Genomic DNA, 26896 nt, shown 5'->3' on the forward strand with positions numbered 1-26896 from the left:
GATTCATGGTAAGATCTGTAAGGGAATTGAGCAGCCATCTATAAACTCTTGAAACTGAGTATTCAGCACTGCTTTCCAGGATAGGGCCCCATAACAAGGAGAAAGTCCTAAGAATAGAATCAAAATTCCATTTTTGCCATGACTCTATTCATTTAAAAGAATTAACTAAAGAAGTAGATGGGGATTAGAAAGAAAGAGAGGTTAAGAAAACAGTGTAGTGGGTATACCAAGCCTGAGGGCCATGCTGATTCTTCACTTCACATTAGGAAATAGAAATCCACTATGTAAATAAACAAGGTGACCAACCAGGTAAGATTTCTGTGATAATTTATGAGGGATAACGGAAGTGGAGAAACATCCTGTTTCTTCTTTTTTTTTTTTTTTTATAATTTTCATTTATTTATTTTTTTCCCCCAAAGCTCCAGTGAATAGTTGAATGTCATAGTTGCACAGCCTTCTAGCCGCTGTATGTGGGACGCGGCCCCAGCAGCGGTGCGTCGGTGTGCACCCGGGATCCGAACCTGGGCCGCCAGCAGCGGAGCACATGCACCTAACCGCTAAGCCATGGGGCTGGCCCATCCTGTTTCTTCTTAGCTATTTGAAGCTGTTAAAAGTTACCAAAAAATTACTATCTAAAGCTATTAAGATATTATGTATCTCTAGGGCCAAAACTAGTTTGGGAGGTGGGAGTAAATACATGAAGCTTCCAGACAACAATCTAATTAGATGTCTACAGAACCCCATGCCATCCTGCATCATGAATAACCCTCACTAACACATCTTAATAAGCTTTCCCGAATAGGATGACATCTGCTCATCTTCTCTTTTACTTAGGAAGGTAACTGATGAGTGTAACTCTCATATACTTCATTAGGATCTCAGAAAATTTTCTCTCTGCTCAACATCCAGATTCCTTGAGTCATATAGCGCGTCCATTATCTCTACCAGTTAGTGGTATCTGAGAAAAATTGTTCTAACCCTCTGGTCTTCTTCAGCATAAAAGGGAAAAGGAAGAACAAGTGAGGGAACCACATCTATTCCCAGCAAAATTGCTCTAACTAAATGAACAACTGAGTGGAAACATGAATAAATGAAAATCATACTTGGGGAAAAGATGTTATTTATTATAATTTAATCATATAATTAGCACTTATTATGTATTAGAAATTGGTCTCAGCATTTTACTTTTACTATTTCATTTAATGTACACACCACCATACGGAAGAGACTCTATTTCTATTTCTCTGTTTGGATACAGACAATTGAGGCACAGAGAAGTTAAGGAACTTTCACAAAGTTACCCAGCTTGTGAGAAGAAATGCCTAGATTCAAAATCAAGTTGGCTGGCCCCAGAGCAGCAGCTCAGAAGCTCACTTACTGTCCTCCCCACATCAGACGCTGGCTACAATCAGGCACCCTCTCTGTAACTTTGCTCTTTCTCCTGTCCCTGAAAATACACACCCTATCTATTATGTGTCGCTATTGTTGTTGTTATTGCTTTTCTTTAGCTTTACTATATGACAGATTATTATACTTTTTTTTTTTTTTTTTTGTGAGGAAGATCAGCCCTGAGCTAACATCCATGTTAACCCTCCTCTTTTTGCTGAGGAAGACCGGCTCTGAGCTAACATCTATTGCCAATCCTCCTCCTTTTTTTTCCCCAAAGCCCCAGTGGATAGTTGTGTGTCAGAGTTGCACATCCTTCTAGTTGCTGTATGTGGGACGCGGCCTCAGCATGGCCGGAGAAGTGGTGCGTCGGTGAGCGCCCAGGATCCGAACCTGGGCCGCCAGTAGCGGAGCACGCGCATTTAACCGCTAAGCCACGGGGCCAGCCCAATGACCGATTATTATAAAGGAGGAATGCTTCCTCCCCACTAGTACGCTTCCATTCCACATATTCATATACTCAATACATTTAGTTCCTTTTCTCTCTCTGGTCTTTGGCTCACTTATCTGACTGGTCAATTTGAGTATAACAGAGGGCGTGTGCTCCCCATCTCAGGCCTCCGTGTCATAAATAATACAGTGGCAGATGGCTTCCTCTGTGGGGGTTGGGTGAGCTTTGATTCTGAGAGAATAAACCCTTAACACCCCAAGATCTGATTCAAGAGCAAAGAATATTGGGAGACAAACTTGACATTTTGTGGAGCAAATTCTTCATTAAGTGGTGTGCAGACTCGTTTTTCTGGCCACCTATTAACCACTATGACTTGAGCAAGAAGGTTGGAGCCTTAGTATTTTTACATTATCAGGTTATACCAGTTTCTGGAAGCTTAGCCCAAAGGTAATATTTTTTCTATTTTTCTTTTTTTAGAAAGGACTGCAATTCTGGGTATATGCCGTGTCAAACAAATGGTGTTTGAGCTGCCCCAGGCTTAAATAAAAACAGAGACTGCAGCCAAAGGCTTAGGGACTTCTTTGGTCCAGCAGAGATGGGAAAGAGATGAAGACATAAACCTGAATAATCAAGTGCAGTAGGCTTGCTTGATTTCACAATTAAAATTATAGGATATCCAGTTATAATCTGAACTTCCGATAAGGAATGCATAACTTTTAAGTATATGAGTGTTCCAGATACCGGCAACCCCAAAGTGCAGGCCACATAGTTTCAGAGGCCTCAGCAAAGATAAGATTTTAGCAGGTGCAAAAAGACATTAGCACTCCAGCTGCCATATCTTGAACTTAAAATCCCCACAGCAAATGTGAGCAGGTGGCAGCAGACTTCGGTAGATCCATAGAAGTCGTAGTAAACAGGTTACGCTAAAGCAAAGATTTAATTACATGTAGAAGAGAGACGTTTCCTGTAGAGGCCTCTGAGACATCACAGGACAGATCTATATTTGCTGAATTAAACCATGAGGCGTTGATCCATCGGCATTATAGGGCCCTACAGAGGATCACTGAGGATATAGCACCTCCAGCTCTGCCATCTCAAATTCTATTTGCATTCAGGTCCAAACAAGGAAATGCAGAAGAGCTAAGCTTGGATTCCTGCAGCTTGAATACATGCTAAGAGGCACCCTGTAGCTGTACCACAAGGACTAAATCTGGCTCTGGGGGGATCAATTACTTAGCAGGAAAGATCCTATGGCAGGAGGCAGGTTTCTCAGGTCTAAGCAGTTCTATGACAATAGTCAGTAGAAACACTGCAACACATGACCCAGGAATGCCTCCTCATGAAAGAAGGGGGACTTTGTTTTTCTTTTAATGTTTAGAGTTTACACACAACTCATTATTGGTGGGGTGGAAGGGTATAACGAGAAATAATGGATAGGAAAGCAAAGCACTGGAATATGAGTGCAGGCCCCACAAATTTCTCAACTTTGTGAGAAGTCAGCAACTTCTTAAATGTCTAACTTTGACTCTGAGAGAGTAGATACATGGATTGTGACCCTCTGGGGATGTATAGTACCTAAGTAAGTTTAGGTTCACAGGTCATGAATTTCAGACAACTGGCATGGACCAACTAGCATTCTAGTAAGGTAAAACAAAGGCTTCTCTACTTTTCCTACCAGTGCTTTTATACCATGATGTGTGTGTGTGTATGTGTTTACAAAACCACAACTAGAGTTCTAGGAAGATAATTGTAAATTATACTTGAGATAATTAGCCTGGGGCCCGAGAATACGTGTTTTTGTGTTTTCCTAATTTAGGAAGCATGAGCTCAGGGCTATAATATTCTTACACATCTTAACTCATTAAATCCTTTGAAAGTAAAGCTAAAGAAATATTTAATGTTCAATTAATACAACTTCTGAGACCCTGAAATTACCACACCCATTCCAGTGAAAGACAGCTCAGACTGCTGCTTCTGAAAAATCCCAACTGCACCCTGGCTGGCATTGAGGATGCTCTTGTTGAGTTTGTCCAAAATAAAAAAAAGTAGTGAGGGTGGGTTTTGGAAAAAATTAACTTAACAATTTTAGACTTTAGACTTTTAACTCAAAAGTAATAGAATTTGGCCTTAAAATTTATTTCCTTCAGACTTTGTTTCTGGATTTAATTTTTCAAGAGAATTGAAACCTTTAAATTTTTATTTGTCTTTGAGATTTGATAATAGAAAAAAGTTTTATCAAAATTTGGGGTGTCTCAATGAGGATGACATTTTATTATTGGAGTGACTAGTATTTTAATATTAGAATTCCTTTATGATTTTATTTCATCTCATTAAAGAATCTGTAATAGATTATATTGGACAATGTGGCTGAACAAAATTTGTGATGGGAAATAGAATGAAAAGTGAACTTTCAGCCTTACAAACAGAATGACTCTGAAAGAAACTTACTTAAAAGACAAATATGACCCATTTTAGTAACTTCAGAGAATATAAGATTAATTTACTCCGTTGATGAATAGACTAAGGAAGAAACCCAAAGAAGCAGTCATTGTTACTTGGAGAATGACCTCATGAGGGTAGAGCCATATTATTCCAATAGGTGGTAACCATAGTTACGCTATTGGTCAATCATTGACTTGTGGTTAAACCTAATAGGTTAAGAGTGTCAAAAAAATCTGGTAATTGCTCTTGCTCTCTCTCCTTTCCCCTTAACCTTCCAGAGAAGTGAGATGGCTCAGGAATTGGGGGATAAGGTAAATTGGTGCTCAATATACACTGCACACTCCTTCTAGTATGCCTTCCTCTAAGCAAAGACTTGGAGTTAAATATCACCTTCCTTAGATACCTTTATCTTCAACAATAATAAAGTTAACATTTTACTCTTTCACTACTGATTCTTGCTTTAATTCCCAATTGGTTCATAAGCTGAAAGAGATGAATACTATTATCTGGACTTCCTCACAACCTATTATATTGAAAAAAAGAATACACATTGATTATAGAAAATTGGGAAAAAGTAGGAAAGCAAATGATGTTCTTTTTCATTTTGAGTTTCCTGTCTTTCCCTTACCAACTGATAGTACGCCTTAAAATTTTACACAGTAATCTTTTGTCTGGCAAATATTATTAACTAACATTGTATCATACTGGTATCCCTACTACACCCATCCATCCTTTGTATCATTGAAAGAGTGATCTTTCTAAAATCTAAATTGAATTATATTAATCCTTTTCTTGAAATCTTCCATTTCAGCTAGGGTAAAGTTGAAGTTCCTTATTCAAAGAAGTCTGGCCATCTGTCTGGCCATTGCCTACCATTTCAACCTTGCATCTTACATCAGTTACTTTGTCATCACTCTTGAACTCCTTAAACCCATTCTCCACACAATGCATCAGCAATGTGAATATGATCATTTCCACGTCCTGCTCAACATCATATAAAACCCCCTCATCATCTAGAACATAAAACGCAAGCTCATTAAAACAGCTTCAAGGGCATCCACGATCTGACTCCAGCCTAGCTCTGCATCCCCATTTTCTGCCATGTTTGATTTCCCACTTCATGTTCTAACAATGTGAAACTGTGTGTAGAGTCCCCAGGGACACAATATAGTTCCTAACCTCTGAGTCTTTGCTTATACCTAGTTTTGCTTTTGAAATTCATCCCTTTCTCTTTAAACAGGCTCTCTCATAATTTTTCAGTCTTAACTCAGTTGCCCCTCCCTCCCAAAGTCTAAGAGAAGTTAGAAGGTACTTACTGCATGCTGCTGTAATTTCCTATTCAGACATCTATGATAGCACTTTCCACATCATTTATAATTATCTGATTGTATGAATTTCCCCCACTAGATTTAAGCTCCTTGAGGACAATGACTTAATGATATGATTACTTCCCCAATGCCTGAACAATAGAAGGAACTCAATTATTTTATATTGGATTGAAGAATGAATAAATGAAATAATATATTCTATGATTAGTAGTTACAGAGAATTACTGGAAAATCCTTAAATGCATCTTGCAATTTCATAAACTATTAGAGTGTACATTGATGTAGCATTTTTGGATGACAATATCTTTCATATTTAACACATAACAACACTTTTTCCTAGGAATTCCACTTTTAGAAAAATATCCTAAAAATATATTATGATAATATAATAACATTTTATTTCATAATAATATAAATAAATATTATATGATAACCCCAAAATATCCTGTAGATATTTATATCATACTCCAAAAGATAGTTCTTTGCAATGGTTGTAATGGCAAGTAAACTGTAAACCACTATGATGGTTAATTTTATGTGTCAACTTGGCTAGGCCATGGTACCCGCTTTTTGGTCAAACACCATTCTAGATGTTGCTGTGAAGATATTTTTTAGATGAGATTAACATTTAAATCATTAGACTTTGAGTAAGTAGATTACTCTCCATAATGTGGGTGAGACTCATCCAATCAGCTGAAGGCCTTAAGAGAAAATATGGAGGTCCCTTGAGAAAGAAGGAATTCTGCTCCAGGCTGCCTTCACCCAATACTGCAACATCAACTCTTCTCTGGGTCTCCAGCCTGCAGGCTTACCCTGCAGATTTCATTTACCAGCCCCCACAATCATGAGACAACTCTTTAAGATAAGGAGAGCACTCTCTCTCTCTCTTTTTCTCTCCCTCTCTCTCTCTCTAGTATGCTCTCTCTCTCTTTCTCAGTAGATTAGAGATAGAGAGAGAGAGAGAGAGAGAGAGAGAGAGAGAGAGAGAGAGAGAGAGACAGATATAGATATGTAGACATATGTAGAACCCTATTGGTTCTTTTCCTGTGGAGAAATCTTGCTGAAACGACCAACTAAAAGAAAATGAACAAGGAAATTTTTGAATAAATTATCATATATTTCTCACTCAAACCCCTCACCACTACCATGCTGTTATCAAAAAATGGGGCAGATCTTTATGTATTAGGATGAAAAGTCATAAAAACTTTCTGATGCATAGTACCATTGATACTTTACAAACTCATTCATGTATATGTGTAGATATATAATAAGTATACCAAATTGATAACAATGATTATCTCTGAATAAGTAGATTGTAACTGTTATTGTCTTTTTTCTTGTCATTATATTTTAAATTATTTTCAATGATTCTCTATTGTTATTGCACAATAATAACAAAATCACTATTTAGAAGTGTAAAATATTTCATGCTTGTTTCACATACCTCTTCTTCTGTAAATTTTCGTTTACTGGAATAATTGTCACTCCTTGCTTCTCTCTTCATTTGTCTTGACAACACATAACCATGTTCCAGTAATTCAGTTCATGAATCATCTTTTTTCAGAAACCTTTTCTGATTCACCCTTTTGGAGCAGAATCTTACTACTTTCTCTGAATCACCATTGAACCCTGAACAAATGTATATAATATCCAAAATAATATATTACATTTTTTGTTTGTGAGATATTTCTGTCTTCTAGATTTTTATTTCTATGGTGATTTATTCATTCAACAAATGCGCAACTACTCTATGTCAGGCACTTGTCTAGGTACTGAAGATAGAGTAGTCAACAAAATCACAAAAATCTGTGTCCTGATGGAGCTTTATTTTCTAGTAAGAGAGTGGGAATAAGTAAAGCAAATAAGAAAAATACATTTAATTTTGAGTCTCGTGTCTTCAGACTCTCCCACCTCTTCCTTGTTGCATTCATCTACATCCCAACATTCTGCCACTCATTTTTTAAGATTTTATTTCCTGGATCATTGTCACCCTCTTCAGCCTTAGACAAATCATTATAATTCTTCCAGTACCCTAAAATTTTAGTTCCTGAGCCCCTTTCCCTGTATCTCCTATCCCCAAGGTCATAGCCTCTTCCCTCTTTTAGCTACTGTTATTAATAATAACTACAATCCCTTCATATCTTATTTCTGTACCTTCAAATACCCAACCACCAGTTCCCATTTTTCAGTTCAGTCACTGTAGTTTCATATTCTAACAAATCTTTGCCTGCACTAGAACCTAAGGTACATTGATTCTTTCAACTTTTATTGTCCCTTAAACTCTTTTGCCTTCACTTCCTTCCTTAATGAGTTATTATCATCTTTTGTACACACCATCAACATCTTTGCCCCCCTCCCTCTTGTTAACATACTGGCTTGATGAAAACAAAAGCCTGGTTAAATCAAACAGTGAGTCTACTTCAAAAACAAAAGCAAAAGAAAACAAAAGCAAAAACATTGCTCACTAGTCTCAATTTAATGTCATTATCAATAACCTCAAGTGATGCTTAATGCCGCCTGGAAAAAATATTATTTCCCTATCTCATTCTTCCACTTTTCTAAATGACTACTTTACATCTTTTCCTTTCTCTTCGTTTCTCCACCAGTGTTATTCTCTCTCATTCTCAGCTTTGACCTTACTTCAAATTTTACAAAGAAAAAGTTGAGTCAGAGAAGATTTTTCAAAACCACCCACCCATACATCCGTACACATCCATGCATCTATGACAGTATACTTTAGTATATCTTCTACTTATATGGAGGGCCCATCTAATGCACCACTCCACTTCTATACTAAGTTTTATTCTCTTGTGCCTAATCAAGAACTTTGCACCAGAAATTCTCCCCAGTTCTGCATCTCCAATATCCTCTTTACTGCTTGATCACTCCCATTAATTTTCAAATGTGATATTTATTTTTCCACCTTAATAAGAAACACACTCTCAATCCCTACCTCAACCTCTACTGCTATCCCATTGCTGTTTTTATTCGGTAAACTTCTTAAAAGAGGTATCTGTACTCATTTTCTCTAATTTTCCTCTCCTACGCTCTCTTAAGCCCATTTCAATGAGAGATTTGCACCCACTACTCCAACAAAACTATTTCTTTAAATGTGACCAATGTTACTCATGTTGCAAAATCTAAAGGTCAACTCTAATTCTCATATATGACTTAGCAGCAGCATCTGACCCAGTTGATCATTCTCTCTTCCTTTGTACACTTTCTTCACTTGCCTTCTAGAAATTCAAAGTCACCACATTTTCTTCCTATGCATTAAGTGCACCTTCTCCTTCTCCCCTGCTGATTCCTATCTCTAAACAATAAAGGTACAGTCCTAAAGGTACAGTCCTAGTTTCTGCAAGCATATTCTCCAGATAACCCCATGTCTTAAATACCATCTACCAAATTTATATCTCCATCACATATCTCTCCCTGCAACTTCACAGTTATATGATCAAATGTCTACTTGACACCTCCACAGGGATATCAAAGAGGTGTCTCAATTTTCACACATCCAAACAAATTGCCAGTAACAGGTAACCATCCTCTGCCAACGGATAACATGGCCCGAGAATGTGAATTGGCTGTAACGTCGAATCAAAATTGAAGCTGTGTCCAAGGTGTAATAGATGCTAAGAAAGAAAAATAAACTTAAAAAAGATGTACTCTACTCAAATTACTAAATCGACTAGAGACTGGAATTAAATCACCACTGAGATGATTCAAATGCAAACACTAGGCAAGCCCCCATTGGAGCAGCTCTTTGCAAATGCTGTACCATACTTTCAGTAAGTTATAGATCCTATGCTGTGTTTATGCAAACATAGCAGATGGTTATGCAAATAAAGTACATGTACTAAATCTTAGCAGTAAATTTAATTAATTACGAACTTATGAGATGGAATAATTTCAAGATGCTTTCCATTTAAAGTCAGTTTTAAAGAAAATCTCAAACATTCCAGTAAAATCAAAGCGGTTGTAGGCTAGTGGGCATTATAAAGACAGCATAGTTTCTTAAGGCATTTTACTTATTGTAGCTGTAATTAAGTTTAAAATGCTGACATACTTTCTGAATCTAAGCCATATTCAAATCCCAGAAGGGTAAGAAAATACATCAAACATTTTCACAGTGCAATAGCATTATTCCATAATTGTTTATCTCTAGAACTTGTTTATGAGCATTACACAGCCATTGAAAACTGGAACAAGGCTGAACTTAGTTCAAATTCCCTATAGCACTCAATTATTGGGGGATATAAAAAGGAAGAACTACTGATTAGTGCACTAACTTAGGTTTCCATAGTGACAGAGAGAATTTTAAAACCTTGTCTTTATTTTTATGCATTTGTTTGTTTGTTCTTTCTTTCTTTGAAGCAGAATGAAATTTCAAAGGCTACTAAATAAAAGATTCAGCAGAGCTGAGTTCTGCTCCTATCAATGCCATTGTCAGAGTGATTCATAGGAGTCCTTTAGCCTCCCTGGATCTCAGTTTTTATATCTCTAAATGAGGAAGAGATTTAGATAACTGTTACTAGAGTACAGTGCTTTAAAAATGTATTATTTACATGGCCAGTATCCTTTTAAACTGTGAAATTATATAAGCGATCATATAAACTGATTGTTCTTGTTACTTGCACCTCATTTGATTTGGATCAACACCCAGGGAGATTATATGTCATCACTTTCAAGAAATAGCCAAGTTGTAGTATTAGACTATTAACATATTAAAACAGACAAAAAAAATTGTGACAGATCAAAAAAATTTAACAACTAGCAAATATTATAAATGAGAACAAATAGGATGATATACCATTTTAAAAGTAAACAATGAATTTTCCATATATGAGTCATCAGGGTCAGAATTCCCATGCACCATAAATATAAAATTTTTATCTGAGCACTTTTAAAATGAAATAAGCAATTTTTTATTTTTCCAACTTAGGAAAAAGGAACAAAATACATCTTTTTATGAATATTAAATCTGCCATTTTTTAAAGTTCAGTGATATTAAATGTTGATGTGTACATTATTTTGCCTTTCCCTTCAGTATGTAGCTACAAGGCAAGATGATTATGTTGTCTCCGAGGTTAGGAAACGTACTTCCACGTTAGTCTCAAAGTCAAGCCTACTTCCACTTAAAATCATTGGATAAAGTAACTAAGAAAAAGGAGAGATTAAAACATAAATTAAGATAGAGGGGCGGAGTCAAGATGGCGGCGTAGGCAGACTCTGAACTCACCTCCTCCCGTGGACACAGCCAATTTACAACTACTCGTGGAAAAATTACCCCTGAGACAGAACTGAAAACTGGATAAGAGGAACTCCTGCAACAACGGACAATCCTAACTGGGGTAGAAGAGGCAGAGACTCCCTTCTGGAGAGGAAAAACGCCGCCTTCACAAGCCGCCAGCTTCATGGCCGCCGGGAGCAGCTCACAGGTACGCACCCTCCCTGGAGGCGCGGGGCCCTGAGCCGGGGAGCGCCCCCGCTGTGGGCATTTTGTGGACCCAGCACAATTGAGACCAGTGGCATAATATCTGACCTTGCCTGCTACTAAAGCATTGGGGAGTACCCCCAGAAAACCCGGTTCACAAAGAAACTAAAACTGGCTCTTAAAGGGCCCGCGCACAAACTCACCCGTTCCAGAAAGCATCCTAAAATCACCAGAAAGAAAGGTGCACAGTGCTTCGGTGACAAGAGACTCACCTAATAGGCCCTGAGTGCATCTCGGTGAGGGGTGAGACCTCTCCAGGGACTGGGACATTGGCGGCGGCCATTGTTGTGGCCTGGTGTGAGCATGCTGACACAGACGCCATTGGAGTTCTCCCTGAGAACTGCTAGCCCAGGGCCTGCTCCACCCGCTAGAGCACCGATTTAATCCAGCTCAGCCAGGGCAGGCAGCCCACCCTAGAGACTAGCCCCACCCAACAACAAGCCCTCAGGCAACGTGTGGGCCTGCATAGATTGGTGACTGGATTCTCTGCAGCCTGGCAACTGAGCTGACTTGAGCGGGGCAGGGTGTGCACAAGGAGCAGGTGGAGAGTGTGGGGCGGTGGCAGAGTGTGTGGGGCTCCCGCCGTGGAGAGACTGGGTCCACTTGGGGAGGTCGGGGCGCTCACACGGGGCAGGACTGCGTTGACTGTGTGTGTGGACCTGTGGGCGGCAGGGCTTCTCAGCCACAGAAGACTTGTACTTCTCAAAGACCCACATAGGAGGTTTGCTCCACCTTCCAAAACCTGAAACAATTGGGTGCTCCTGTGCCTGAGGCCAGCCCCACCCAGCTGCAATCCTCAGAGAGCTGACAAGAGACCTAATAGGCTAGAGGCTTACAGCAATTGTAAGGCCCTGAGCCTAACAACCTGCCACAGGGGGGGGCCTACTCACTTAAAAGAAATACTGCAACACAAATGTGGTATTAGAACTTGCAGCCAACTGTGCTGGGGCTCCCCACAGCTGATAAAGAGACTGAAGGGCCCACAACAACTACAAGCAGCTGAACATTACAACAGCTGGCCAGGAGCATAACTCAGCCTCCCTGGGCGCCTACAGGGAGAGCAAACAGGCCACAGCAGAAGGATACACGTAGCCCACATAGGGGTCACCCCTGGAACATTGAGAACTGAGGGAAGCACACTGGAAGCCTCCTAAGCTATCNCTTACATACGGACACCTATCCACGAGCAGGAGCTGTAGCTGACCTACCTACTACGCAGACACAAGCACAGGGAAAGAGGCAAAATGAAGAGGCAAAAGAATACATTCCAAGTAAGGGAACAGGACAAAACCCCAGAAAAGGAACTTAGTGAAACAGAAATGAACAACCTACCTGACAGAGAGTTCAAACTAAGAGTGTTAAGGATGCTCACTGATCTGGGGAGAAGAATAGATGGACTCAGTGAGAATGTCAACAAAGAAATGGAAGATATAAAAAAGAACCAATCAGAAATGAAGAATACAATACTGGAAATGAAAAACTCATTAGAGGGACTCAAAAGCAGAGTAGAGAATACAGAAGAATGGATCTGTGAGCTGGAAGAAAGACTAGAAGAAATTACCCGAGGTGAACAGGTAAAAGAGAAAAGAATGAAAAAGAGTGAGGACAGTCTAAGGGACCTCTGGGACAACATCAAGCGCACTAACATCCGTGTTATAGGTGTCCCGGAAGGAGAAGAGCGAGACAAGGGGGCAGAGAATCTATTTCAAGAAATAATAGATGAAAACTTCCCTAACCTAAGGAAGGAAACAGACATCCAGGTACAGGAGGCACAGAGAGCCCCAAACAAGATAAACCCAAAGAGGCCCACACCAAGACACATCATAATCAAAATGTCCAGAATTAAAGATAAAGAGAGAATCCTAAAAGCCGCAAGAGAATGTCAAGTTACATACAAAGGAAACCCCATAAGGCTATCAGCTGACTTCTCAGCAGAAACCTTACAGGCTAGAAGAGAATGGCATGATATATTTAAAGTGCTAAAAGGAAAAAACTTACAGCCAAGAATACTCTACCCAGCAAGGTTATCGGTCAAAATGGAAGGAGAGATCAAAATTTTCCCAGATAAGCAAAAATTAAAGGAGTTTGTCACCAAGAAACCAGTGTTACAAGAAATGTTAAAGGGACTGATTTAAGGGGAAAAGAGAAGACCACAAATAGGAAAAATTATCTATTTCCACGATCAGAACGTAATGGATACAAATGCACAAAAAAGAGGTTGGATATGATATCAAAAACATAAAAGGAGGGAGGAGGGTAGTTAAAGAGTACAGCCTTTTCAGACAGAGGTCAAACTAAAGTGACCATCAATTCTGTATAGAAGAAGTAAGGAACAGAGAAGGACTACTAAAACACTGAGAAAAAAAAAAAAAAGTTAAAAAATGGCAGTAAGTACATACTTATCAATAGCTACTTTAAACGTCAATGGACTAAATGCTCCAATTAAAAGGCATAGGGTGGCTGACTGGATAAAAAAACAAGACCCATATATATGCTGCATACAAGAGACACACTTCAGACCTAAAGACACTCACAAACTGAAAGTGAAGGGATGGAAAAAGATACTCCACGCAAATGGCAATGAAAAGAAAGCTGGGGTAGCAGTACTCATATCAGACAAAATAGACTTTAAAACAAAAACTGTAAAGCGAGACAAAGAAGGGCATTACATAATGATCAAGGGAACAATCCAACAAGAGGATATAACACTTGTAAATATCTACGCACCCAATGTAGGTGCACCTAAATATATAAAGCAATTATTAACAGACATAAAAACAGAAATAGACAGTAACACAATAATAGTAGGGGACTTTAACACTCCACTTACACCAACGGATAGATCATCCAAACAGAAGATCAATAAGGAAACATTGGCCTTAAACGACACACTAGAACAGATGGACCTAGTAGATATATACAGAGCATTCCATCCAAAAACCGAAGAATACACGTTCTTTTCAAATGCACGTGGAACGTTCTCCAGGATTGATCACATATTAGGCCACAAAACAAGTCTCCATAAATTTAAGAAGATTGAAATAATACCAAGCATCTTTTCTGACCACAAAGGTATGAAACTAGAAATCAACTATAGGAAGAAAATCAGAAAAGCCACAAATACATGGAGATTAAACAAAATGCTACTGAACAACGACTGGGTTAATGAAGAAATCAAAGAAGACATCAAAAAATACCTGGAGACAAATGAAAATGAAAATACGACATGCCAGAATTTATGGGATACAGCAAAAGCGGTTCTAAGAGGGAAGTTTATAGCAATACAGGCCTATCTCAACAAACAAGAAAAATCTCAAATAAACAATCTAACAATGCACCTAAAGGAACTGGAAAAAGAAGAACAAACAAAGCCCAAAATCAGTAGAAGAAGGGAAATAATAAAAATCAGAGCAGAAATAAATGAAATAGAGACCAAAAAATAATAGAAAAAATTAATAAAACCAAGAGGTGGTTCTTTGAAAAGATCAACAAAATAGACAAACCTTTAGCTAGACTCACCAAGAAAAAAAGAGAGAAGGCACAAATAAGTAAAATCAGAAATGAAAGAGGAGAGGTTACAACAGACACCTCAGAAATACAAAAGATTATAAGAGAATACTATGAAAAACTATATGCCAACCAATGCGACAATCTGGAAGAAATGGACAAATTCTTAGAATCATACAACCTTCCAAAACTGGATCAAGAAGAAGTAGAGAATTTGAATAGACCAATCACCAGTAAGGAGATCGAATCAGTAATCAAAAACCTCCCCAAAAATAAAAGTCCAGGACCAGACGGCTTCCCTGGTGAATTCTACCAAACATTCAAAGAAGACTTAATACCTATCCTTCTCAAACTCTTCCAAAAAATTGAGGAGGGGGGGAAGCTCCCTAACTCATTCTACGAAGCTGACATTACCCTGATACCAAAACCAGACAAGGACAACACAAAAAGAAAATTACAGGCCAATATCACTGATGAACATCGATGCAAAAATCCTCAACAAAATACTAGCAAATCGCATACAACAATACGTTAAAAAGATTATACACCATGATCAAGTGGGATTTATTCCAGGGATGCAGAGATGGTTTAACATTCGCAAATCAATCAACGTAATACACCACATTAATAAAATGAAGAACAAAAATCACATGATCATCTCAATAGATGCAGAGAAAGCATTTGACAAGATCCAGCATCCATTTATGATAAAAACTCTGAATAAAATGGGTATAGAAGGAAAGTACCTCAACATAATAAAGACCATATATGAGAAACCCACAGCTAATATCATCCTCAATGGTGAAAAACTGAAAGCTATCCCTCTAAGAACAGGAACCAGACAAGGATGCCCACTGTCACCACTCCTATTTAACATAGTATTGGAAGTCCTAGCCAGAGCAATCAGGCAAGAGAAAGAAATAAAAGGGATCCAAATTGGAAAGGAAGAAGTGAAACTGTCACTATTTGCAGATGACATGATTTTATATATAGAAAACCCTAAAGAATCCACCAGAAAACTTTTAGAAGTAATAAACGAATATGGTAAAGTTGCAGGATACAAAATCAACATACAAAAATCAGTTGCATTTCTGTACACTAACAACGAAGTAGCAGAAAGAGAAATTAAGAATACCATCCCATTTACAATTGCAACAAAAAGAATAAAATACCTAGGAATAAACTTAACCAAAGAGGTGAAAGATCTGTACACCGAAAACTATAAAACATTTCTGAAAGAAATTGAAGAAGACACAAAGAAATGGAAAGATATTCCGTGCTCTTGGATTGGAAGAATTAACATAGTTAAGATGTCCATACTTCCTAAAGCCATCTATAGATTCAATGCAATCCCTATCAAAGTTCCAACAACATTTTTCACAGAAATAGAACAAAGAATCCTAAAATTTATATGGAACAACAAAAGACCCCGAATAGCTAAAGGAATCCTGAGAAAAAAGAACAAAGCTGGAGGTATCACACTCCCTGATTTCAAAATATACTACAAAGATATAGTAACCAAAACAGCATGGTACTGGCACAAAAACAGACACACAGATCAATGGAATAGAATCGAAAGCCCAGAAATATACCCACACATCTATGGACAGCTAATCTTTGACAAAGGAGCCAAGAACATACAATGGGGAAAAGAAAGTCTCTTCAACAAATGGTGTTGGGAAAACTGGATAGCCATATGCAAAAAAATGAAAGTAGACTCTTACCTTACACCATACACAAAAATTAACTCCAAATGGATTAAAGACTTGAATGTAAGACCTGAAACTGTGAAAGTTCTAGAAGAAAACATAGGCAGTACGCTCTTCGACATCAGTCTTAGCAACATCTTTTCAAACACCACATCTGACCGGGCAAGAGAAACAATAGAAAAAATAAACAAATGGGACTACATCAAACTAAAAAGCTTCTGCACAGCAAAGGAAACCATCAACAAAACGAAAAGACAACCTAACAATTGGGAGAAGATATTTGCAAACCATACATCTGATAAGGGCTTAATCTCCAAAATATATAAAGAACTCATGCATCTCAACAACAAGAAAACTACCAACCCAATTAAAAAATGGCCAAAAGACCTGAACAGACATTTCTCCAAAGAAGATATACAGATGGCCAACAGACACATGAAAAGATGTTCAAAATCACTAACTATCAGGGAAATGCAAATCAAAACTACAATGAGATATCACCTCACGCCCGTCAGAATGGCTATAATTAACAAGACAGGAAACAACATGTGTTGGAGAGGTTGTGGAGAGAAGGGAACTCTCATACACTGCTGGTGGGAGTGCAAACTGGTGCAGCCACTATGGAAAACAGTATGGAGATTCCTCAAAAAATCAATGATAGAACTACCATATGATCCAGCTATTCCACTGTTGGGTATTTATCCAAAGAACTTGAAAACACCAATTTGCAAAGGTACATGCACCCCTGTGTTCATTGCAGCCTTATTCATGATAGCCAAGACTTGGAAGCAACCTAAGTGCCCATCAAGGGACGAATGGATAAAAAAGCTGTGGTATATATACACAATGGAATACTACTCAGCCATAAGAAATGATGAAATCCAGCCATTTGTGACAACATGGATGGACATTGAGGGCATGATGCAAAGTGAAATAAGTCAGAGGGAGAAGGTCAAATACCGTATGATTTCCTTCATTAAGTAGTAGATAATAACAACAATAAACAAACACATAGGGACAGAGATTGGATTGGTGGTTACCAGAGGGGAAGAGGGAGGGAGGAGGAGGGTGAAAGGGATAATTGGGTACATGTGTGTGGTGATGGGTTGTAATTAGTATTTTGGTGGTGAACATGATGTAATCTATGCAGAAATAGAAGTACAATGATGTACACCTGAAATTTTTACAATGTTATAAACCAACATTACTGCAATAAACAAAAAATTAAAAAAAAAAAAACATAAATTAAGTGTTGTGAGTGAAAATAACATTTAGAAGAGAAGACAAAAGGAAAATGCAGTGAGGAGATGACTAGAAATGGAGATATAAGTGATAGACATGAGAAAAAGATCATGAGGGTGAGGAAAATAGGAGTAATAGAAGGAGGAAGAAGGCAGAGAGAAAAAACTGAATACGTGTAGTAAAAGAAAACAAGTGTCTTTGAATGTGTCAGATATGATTTCTCTGACAGTTTTGTATTATTTTTTAAAGTGTTACAGAAAGCCATGTATGGCTGTGATTTCCTGAATATTTTTTTATGAAATTCTAGATCTATTGTCAATAAGTCTCCAAAACAAAGAAAAAGTTCATCTTTGCTAAGAATGTGTTTTTTAGTTTTTGGTTCATTTCTGGGAGAAATTCTTAAGTGAATGAAATTTTTGCTACTTGTACTGGAATTAACGGAAGCGTTGACAGAATTGGGAAGACCCCATATTGTAGATTAAGTTACTATATTACTGTAGAATGATCCAAATTCACAATCAGTGTAGTAAGGCAAAACATGAAGCATTTTACACAGATCTAAAAGGGAAAAAAAGTCACTTTGCCTTAAGGCAAAAAGTATGTGAGTGCATGAGGTAACTATTAATGGCTTCCAAGCTCTTTTAAGGAAAAATGATATGGCTTTCAAAAGTGTAATGTAAATATTTTGTAACTTGGTGCCAGTGCGTGAATGATCTTTAAAGTTTAGCTTTTGTCTTACCAAGATTGCAACACCTTCTATGGAATCTAATATAAATATATATTCAGAGAAACGGGGCAGTTGGTTTTATCTATGCCAGTCTTTAGACAAAGTTATTTTAAAATTATTACTGCTCTTTTCAGATGGAAGTGTTTGTGATAAGAACAATGATAATTCCTGATGATCAAGTGGGAAAGCTTGCAGCTCTAACTCAGATATTGACAGCTAAAAATATTATTTACATATGACAAAATATATTATATAACATATGTTGCATATAATACAATTTTATATAATTATTTTTAATTTGATATTGAACGAGTAAGCATATGTAAAATACTTAGAAGTATGTATAGCATATAGTAGGTTCTATATGTTTATTAACTTTTGAGTATTCCACTTCCATTTCATACTTAACACACCTAAAGGAGAATTCATGACTTTCCACTGTATATCTAATATCTTATTTTGCTAAATGCATTACATTCTTCCACTTTTCCAAATCAAAATCTCAAATTCATTTTACACTTCTCTCTCTCTTGCTTCTGTCTACTCAGACAATAAAACTTTATATCTTTACTTTGCATTGATTCTATGTTGTCTTTGTACCTTTCTCTACTATTTAGAACACTTCACTTGGGCTGTAATGACTCCACTGTTCTATAGTTTCTCCATATTGTACATTACTGCTCTATTTTCTTCCCAAAATCTTTTTCTGCCCTGCTACTTGCCTATTTAAAAACTTAAAATGGGTTACTGTAATATAGTGAATTAATTCCAATTATTTCTCCCTGACGTCATTAGTTCTCCATGATTAAACACAGATACTCATTTCTTTTCCTCCTCCCACTCCCCCATAGAGACCACCTAAGATTAACCCTACAGATATTCTGAAAAATTTGACAATACATAAGACGTCGTAGAATGTCTTATTTTCATCAATCTGGTATTACATAGATTTACACTAGACAAAAACGTGTCATGTTATAGATTTAAGTTGCTCAAAGACTAAATAATATTATCATGGTTAAATGTTTCCACATCTATGACATTATATTTTGCAGATGATGGTGAACAACATCTTTTTTTCCCCAAACCTAGTGTAAGAACCTACTGCCTTAAAAAGCTATGAAATATTCTTTTTAGAGTCTTACAATCAAAATTTAAATTGGGAAGGGCCCTGAGGAAAGGTATGGTAAAACTCCTTTTTTTTTTTTTTTTTGCCATACTTATGTTATTAGGACATTTCAGAGTATGTAAAAGAAATAGAAACACAGTAACACAAAAAAAGTTATACTTCAATATCAATTCAGCTAAACTATTATGTCAAGTTTTTTACTTTTTCAGTAGAAAAAGTATAGTCATATCAAAATTTAAAAGAAAAATAAAAAGAACTAAAGAGTTTTAGGGACAGTTAGAGAGGAGCTGCTTATGTTCCAAAGTTGGAGCAACAAAGAGACTCTAGCTAATAATGTGATTCAGCACCAAGGACAGTACCATGCAGATTCCTCCGTGAGGCTTCCTCTCAAAGCCTACCTTAATAAGACCTCTTCTAATTAATCAAATTAAGACATACAGTATTGTATTTCTTTATTTTATTTCCAGTGAAAAAATAAAGCATTAGAATAACTCCCTGAATCACTGATGCTTTAACTCTAAAATGTAACACTGAAGCATTATGGCTTTCACATATATTTTTTATTTACATTCTAATACACATAAATTCTCTTGAGTGCTAATGATAAGTGGTCTGTGGTATGATTAGCTTGAAGTGCCTATGACATTTATTACATATACCTTGACCATCTTATTTGTGCTTACAATGAATTAGCTTGTCACTTATTGAGGAATATCTGAATGCTCCTAAACACTAATTTTACACATAGATTTGTTTATGCATCAATCGCATGAAACATAAAAGTATATTTGTTTTCTGTTAAAAAGTGAATTGTAAACTTTAAAAAAATTATCCTGGCTATAAAAGAATAAGACATATACACATGTACACATGCGCATAGACTTTTTTGAATCAGAGTTGCTCATTTAGGGTTTTTGCAAGTTAGGGTATGTGTAACAAATTTTACAGAAATATAGTTCATTGAATTTTAAATGCCCTTATTTCTGGCAATTATGTATGCTTTCTGTTACATCCTCTGGCTATATTTATATACATTAGAGAAGAACTAATTAAAGACTTTGATGTTAAGACTTAATTGACCTATTTCCTAACGTAGTTAAACTCCAGTTAATCTTCCCATTTTCCTAGATATCATATTCTTCATTCTAAAAATATCTTAATTACCAACATAAGGCTTAGATTTTACTTTTGTAGATTTTTCCACAGTGTTTCCTTCTACATTTCTTCACATCTTCCCCAGAATGGTCTCGTTTTTATCCCTGTATAATTCAGCCCAGGCTGCCATAATAAAATACTGCAGATTGGGTGGTTAAACTGCAGAAATTTATTTTCTCACAGTTATGAAGGCTAAAAGTCCAAGATCAAGGAGCCAGCAGGGTTGATTTCTGGTGAGATCTCTCTTCCTGGCTTGCAGGCGCCACTTTCTCTCTGTGGCCTCACATGACCTTTCCTCTGTGCAAGTGCTAAGAGAGAGATATCTTTGGTGTCTCTTCCTCTTCTTGTATGTATCCCAGTCTTATCTGATTGGAGCACCCACCCTTATGATCTAATTTCGTCTTAATTACCTTATTAAAGTCCCTAATTCCAAATACAGACACATTGTGGATTAACGCTTCACTGTATGAATTTTGCTCAGGACACAATTTAGTCCACAATAACCCCCAATACCAATTTTTTTTTAATTTTCATTGCTCTTTGTCTTAAGATTTCACAGTGATTCAGTCCAATGTTTTTGGATTAAAAAAATCATATCAAAATATATAAGAAATAAGAGATAATATTGTCCTAAGTTCAATAAGTATCTGGAGTGTATCTACTTCCAAAGGTAAAAGTTAAACTTCTGAAGTCACTTTATGCTTTATAACTTCAATAAATGTTATCAAATTGGTAAAATCAACCTTTTTATAAACATTTCATATAATATCATAAAAGTGATGTTTCTTCCTCATCAAATTATATCCTGAAATTCTGAAAGGACTCTGACACTATATGTTCTGTTTCCCAAAGACAAATACCTCAAACAAATATATAGTGCACGTAAGATATACTGACACAACAGAGAGAAAATACTTCTTCACAGATTTGTGTTTGATAGTCCTCAGTATTCAAGAACTGAAAAAATTAAATTTTGCGTTTTAACTTGTTATGTGAAGCACTTCAACTCCTTTGGGCAAAATGTGATGTATACACATACATATTTATGAAATATATATACATATACACACATAGAAAATAAATGTATGACAACTAATTATATGACTTTGGAGAAAGTATTACATTTGCTACAAGTAAATTTCCTCATATATAAAAAGTAGTTTGTATCACACATTTATTTTTATAAATGATTCATTTGATTTTACTTTGGTCATTTGCCTTTTTTTAAGACTTGCAAATTATTTCCTTGGATGAAGACTTTTTGGCTTTTACCTCTAATGTTTTGAGGTAAAACATGTATAATGACATGTATCTACCATTACCGTGTCATACAGAATAGTTTCACTTCCCGAAAAGTCCTCTGTGCTGTCTAGTTATCCCTCCCTCTTCCTGATTTTGGATTTTTAAAGTCTTTAAAGAAATAAGAATTTATGTCAATTCTTCTCAAACTCTTCCAAAAAATTGAAAAGGAAGGAACACTCCCAAATTCATTTTAGAAGGCTAGCATTACTCTTTCCCAAAGCCAGACAAGGACACTACAAGAAAAGAAAATTACAGGCTAATATCCCTGATCAACATAGAGGCAAAAATCCTCAACAAAATACTAGCAAACTGAATTCAAGAGCACATTAAAAGGATCATACATTGTGATCAAGTGGGATTTATTTCTGGGATGCAAGAATGTTTCAACATATGTAAATCAATCAGAATGATACATCACATTAATAGAATGAAGGATAAAAACCATGTGATCATTTCAATAGATGCAGAAAAAACATTTGACAAAATTCAACAACCTTTCATCATAAAGACTCTCAACAAATTAGGTGTAGAAGGAACGTACATTAACATAATAAAGGCCGTATATGAGAACCCCATAGCTAACATCATACTTAACAGTGAAAAGCTGAAAACCTTTCTCTAAAATCAGGAACAAGAAGACGATGTCAACTCTTGCCATTTCTATTCAACATAGTACTGTAAATCCTAGCTATAGCAATTAGGCAAAAAAAAAAAAAGAAAAAAAAGACGTAAAAGGCATCCAAATCAGAAAGGAAGAAGTAAAATTATCTGCTTGCAGATGGCATTATCTTATATATAGAAAACCCTAAAGACACCACTAAAAAAAGTTAGAACTAATTAATGAATTCAGTAGTTTCAGGATACAAAATCAAGATACAGAAATCAGTAGCATTTCTATATATTAACAATGAACTATTTGAAAGAGAAATTAAGAAAACAATCCCATTTAAAATTGTATCAAAACAATAAAGTACTTAGAAATAAATTTAACCAAGGAGGCAAAAGAACTGTACACTGAAAACTATAAGACATTGATGATAGAGATTGAAGAGGACACAAATAAATGGAAAAATATCCCATGTTCTTGGATGAAAAGAATTAATATTGTGAAAATACCCATACTACGAAAAGGGATCTACAGATTCAGTGCAATCCCTATCAAAATTCCAATGGCATTTTTCCCAGAAATAGAAAAAACTATCCTAAACTTTGTATGGAACCCCAAAAGACTCCCAATAGCCAAAGCAATCCTAAGAAAGAAGAACAAAGCTGGAAGCATCACAATTTCTGATTTCAAGCTATATTACAAAACTATAGGAATCAAAACAGTATGATACTGGCATAAAAACAGGCACATAGACCAGTGGATCAGAATAGAGACATGAGACATAGATCCACACATATACAGTCCACTAGATTTTGACAAGGGTCCCAAGAATGCACAATGGGGAAAGGATAATCTCTTCAATAAGTGGTGTTGGGAAAACTGGATATCGGCATGCAAAAGAACGAAACTGGACCCGTGTCTTACACCACTCACAAAAATTAAATCAAAATGAATCAAAGGCTTAAATGTAACACCTGAAACCATAAAACTCCCAGAAGAAAACATAGGGGAAAAGATCCTTCATACCAGTCTTGGTAATGATTTCATGGAAATGACGCCAAAAGCACAGGCAACAAAAGATAAAATAAACAATTGGCACTACATCAAACTAAAGAGCTTCCACACAGCTATGGAAACAATCAATAAATTGAAAAGACAACCTGCAGAATAGGAGCAAATATTTGCACAGCGTATATCTGATAAGGGGTTAATATCGAAGATATATAAAGAACTCATACAACTCACTAGCAAAAAAGCAAATAATCCAATTAAAAAATTGGCAAAGAACATGAGTAGGCATTTTTCCAAAGAAGACATTCAAATGGCCAATAGGTATATGAAAAGGTGCTCTACGTCACTAATCATCAGGAAAATGAAAATCAAAATCGCAATGAGATATCACCTCACATCTGTTAGGATGGCTAGTATCAAAAAGACAAGAGATAAAAAATGTCGGCAAGGATGTGGAAAAATCTTTATACACTGTTGGTGAGAATGTAAATTGGTACAGCCAATGGAAAACAGTACGACAGTTCCTCAAAAAATTAAAAATAGAACTATCAGATGATGCAGCAATCCCACTGCTGGGTATATATCTGAAGGAAATGAAATCAGTATCTTGTTCACTGAAACATTACTCACAATAGCCAAGATAGAAAACAACCTAAATGTTCTTCAGTGGATGAATGGATTTAAAAAAATGTGATACACACATACAATGGAATATTAGTCAGCCATAGAAAAGAAGGAAATCCTGCCATTTGTGACAACATAAATGGACATGGAGGGCATTATGCTAAGTGAAATAAGCCAGACAGAGAAACACAAATACTGTATGGTATCATGTATGGGTGGAATCTTTAAAAAAATAAAAGCTGATTTCATAGAAACAAACAATAGAATGGTGGTTGTTGGGCTGGAGTAAGGCGAAATGGGGAGATGTATGTCAAAAAGTATAAGCTTTCAGTTATAAGAAGAATAAGTTCTGAGGATCTAATGTACAGCATGGTGACTATAGTTAATAATACAGTATTATATATTTGAAGGTTGCTGAGAGTAGATCTTAAGCATTCTCATCACACACAAAAATGTTAACTATGTGAAGTAACGGTTGTTGCCAATTTTCTTGATTTCTTTAATCATTCCACAATGTATATGTATATCAAATCATCATTTAAATATATGCAATTATATTTGTCAATTATTCCTCAGTGAAGGTGGAGGGAAAAGAGGAAATTATAAACCTCTGCCTATCCAAATAAAGAACTGTCTTTTAAAGAAATTTCCTTATTAATTAATATAGTATAGTTATAATCACTTTATATTGCTGCATAACAAATTACTATAAACATCAGCATAAAACAACACAGATTATTATCTCTTAGTTTCTTTGGGTCAGGAATCTAAGCACAGCTTAGGTGGGTCCACTGCTCAGACTCTCACAAGGGTGCAGTCAGGTTTACATTCTCATCTGGAGGCTTGACTAGGAAAGAATCCAATTCCAAGCTCATTCGCGTTGTTGGCAGAATTCATTCCCTTTACAGTTGTATCATTAATGATGCTGGCTTTTTGCTGGCTGTTGGCTGGCAGCTGCCTCAGGTCCTAGACGCTGCCCATGGTTTCCAGAGGCTGCCCACAGTTCCTTGTCACGTGGGCTTTCCCAACGTGGCCACTTATTTCACCAAGCCTGCACAGAGAGTCTGATTTGGGTTTTAATTACATTTGCAAAAGCTCTTCACCTTGCCCGCATTCTGTTTTCTAGAAGCAAGTCAGAGTTCCTACCATATTCAGGGGAAGGGATTATACCAGGCATGATGAACACCAAGGGGCAGGAGTCATGGAGACCCACTCTAAGGACTGTGCAAAGCACCAAATGATAATAACAGTTGTTTTGTGTGGTTAGGATCATGGACTTTGGGATGGGACAGACTTGCGTTAGAGTGCCGGTTCTGTTGATTGTTAGCTTTGTGAAGTTGATAAGTTATTTTACTTTTATAAATGTCTGTTCCCTCATATGTAAAATGTGTTATAATAACAAGACCTACCTCGTAAGGATAACCACATGGGATGACGTATCTGCAGCACTTACTATCATATCTACCACTTAGAAATAATTTAACTTTTTATTATTATTATAATTTTTAAAAGTGTACTTTAATGAGTAATCATTTGTCCTTCCCAAAGGAAATGAAATCTTGAATTACCAATATTTTAAAACAACCAAGTTATTTCTAGAATAAACTGAATAAACAGACACGTACTAGGTGTTTATCTATTCTTACTAAGACCCTAGTTCTGAGCCCAAACCTATAAAAGGGAATTGGATTATACTAGACCTATAAATAAATTATTTCAATGGAATCTGCAAGAATTTTCTTGTACTATTTCAGCTTCTGGGTGCTTTGGAATTGGCTCCTAAAAGACATGATTCTGTCAATCCACTTGTTTTCCTAGTAAATTCTCAAAGCAGTGTTTGAGGTTTTTCTAATATTTTGTCTTTTTTCCCCAAATTACATTTCCCTCTTTCCACCTGGCTTCAGTTTTCAACTCTATACAGCAGCAGCTTAAATATTTATAAAGCTTAAGCTTCAGATTTTCTTTCAAAACTACTGTAAAATTGAAAAGTGAGACTGCAAATGTAGTGATAACATCAAGAACAAATATGTTGACTTGTTGAATTCTGAGGAGTAAAAAGAAATTTTGGAGAATTGTGGTTTTCTGATCCTGTTCCCATCCTATGGCGGGCCTATTTCTTCTCATAACACTTCTCAAATCTATTTTGAAAATGATACAGAAAAAACAATAATATTGATAATTTCAGAAGGCATCAACTCTACTAGATTATAAAATCTAACTGGAATTTCAGAGTTGGGATCCCTTCCCTCCAATGGTCCAGAGTAAAGAAATGGAAGGGAGATGGGGAATTGACATATGAGAGTCAGCTACATATGAGCCACTATCTTTAACTTTTATAAATGCTTTCCTTTAATGCCTTCACTTCACGAAATATATTAGTTGTAGGGAAAGGGGGAATCTAAAGCATATGATCAATTTCACAATTTCAATTTGCAATCTCACAATTTTTTTAATCTTAGATTGATGTTTGTCAACAAAGCAAAATAGGGGCCAGCCTCGTGACCTAGTGGTTGAGGTTGCACGCTCTCCACTTTGGCAGCCCAGGTTCGCGGGTTCAGATCCTGGGAGCGGACCTGCTCCACCCATCAGCCATGCTGTGGAGGCATCCCACCTGCAGAAAGTAGAGGAAGATTGGCATGGATGTTAGCTCAGAGCTAAACTTCCTCACCAAAATAAATAAATAAATAAATTCAGTATTTTTCACTGCCTATCAAATCAACTCACAATTTTAAAAAGTATTTTATTACTGATAAAGTGGACTTTCACACACACACACACACAC

General features: G+C 36.6%; 3 long non-coding RNA genes across 3 annotated transcripts in view; 1 reads left to right on the forward strand and 2 right to left on the reverse strand.

The window, feature by feature from the left end:
* Positions 1–11469, reverse strand: part of LOC147916419 (uncharacterized) — a 164486-nt gene extending 153017 nt beyond the window's left edge. Inside the window, exon 1 of the long non-coding RNA XR_015552900.1 lies at positions 11314–11469. This is a non-coding gene — a long non-coding RNA (uncharacterized LOC147916419). The remainder of the gene's footprint in view (positions 1–11313) is intronic.
* Positions 10877–26896, forward strand: part of LOC147916420 (uncharacterized) — a 33103-nt gene continuing 17083 nt past the window's right edge. The window contains exon 1 of the long non-coding RNA XR_015552901.1: positions 10877–11045. This is a non-coding gene — a long non-coding RNA (uncharacterized LOC147916420). The remainder of the gene's footprint in view (positions 11046–26896) is intronic.
* Positions 26437–26896, reverse strand: part of LOC147916421 (uncharacterized) — an 87141-nt gene continuing 86681 nt past the window's right edge. The window contains exon 3 of the long non-coding RNA XR_015552902.1: positions 26437–26725. This is a non-coding gene — a long non-coding RNA (uncharacterized LOC147916421). The remainder of the gene's footprint in view (positions 26726–26896) is intronic.

Source organism: Ceratotherium simum, chromosome 8, assembly GCF_057802395.1.
Source record: "Ceratotherium simum simum isolate JZ-2026a chromosome 8, ASM5780239v1, whole genome shotgun sequence".
NCBI lineage: Eukaryota > Metazoa > Chordata > Mammalia > Perissodactyla > Rhinocerotidae > Ceratotherium > Ceratotherium simum.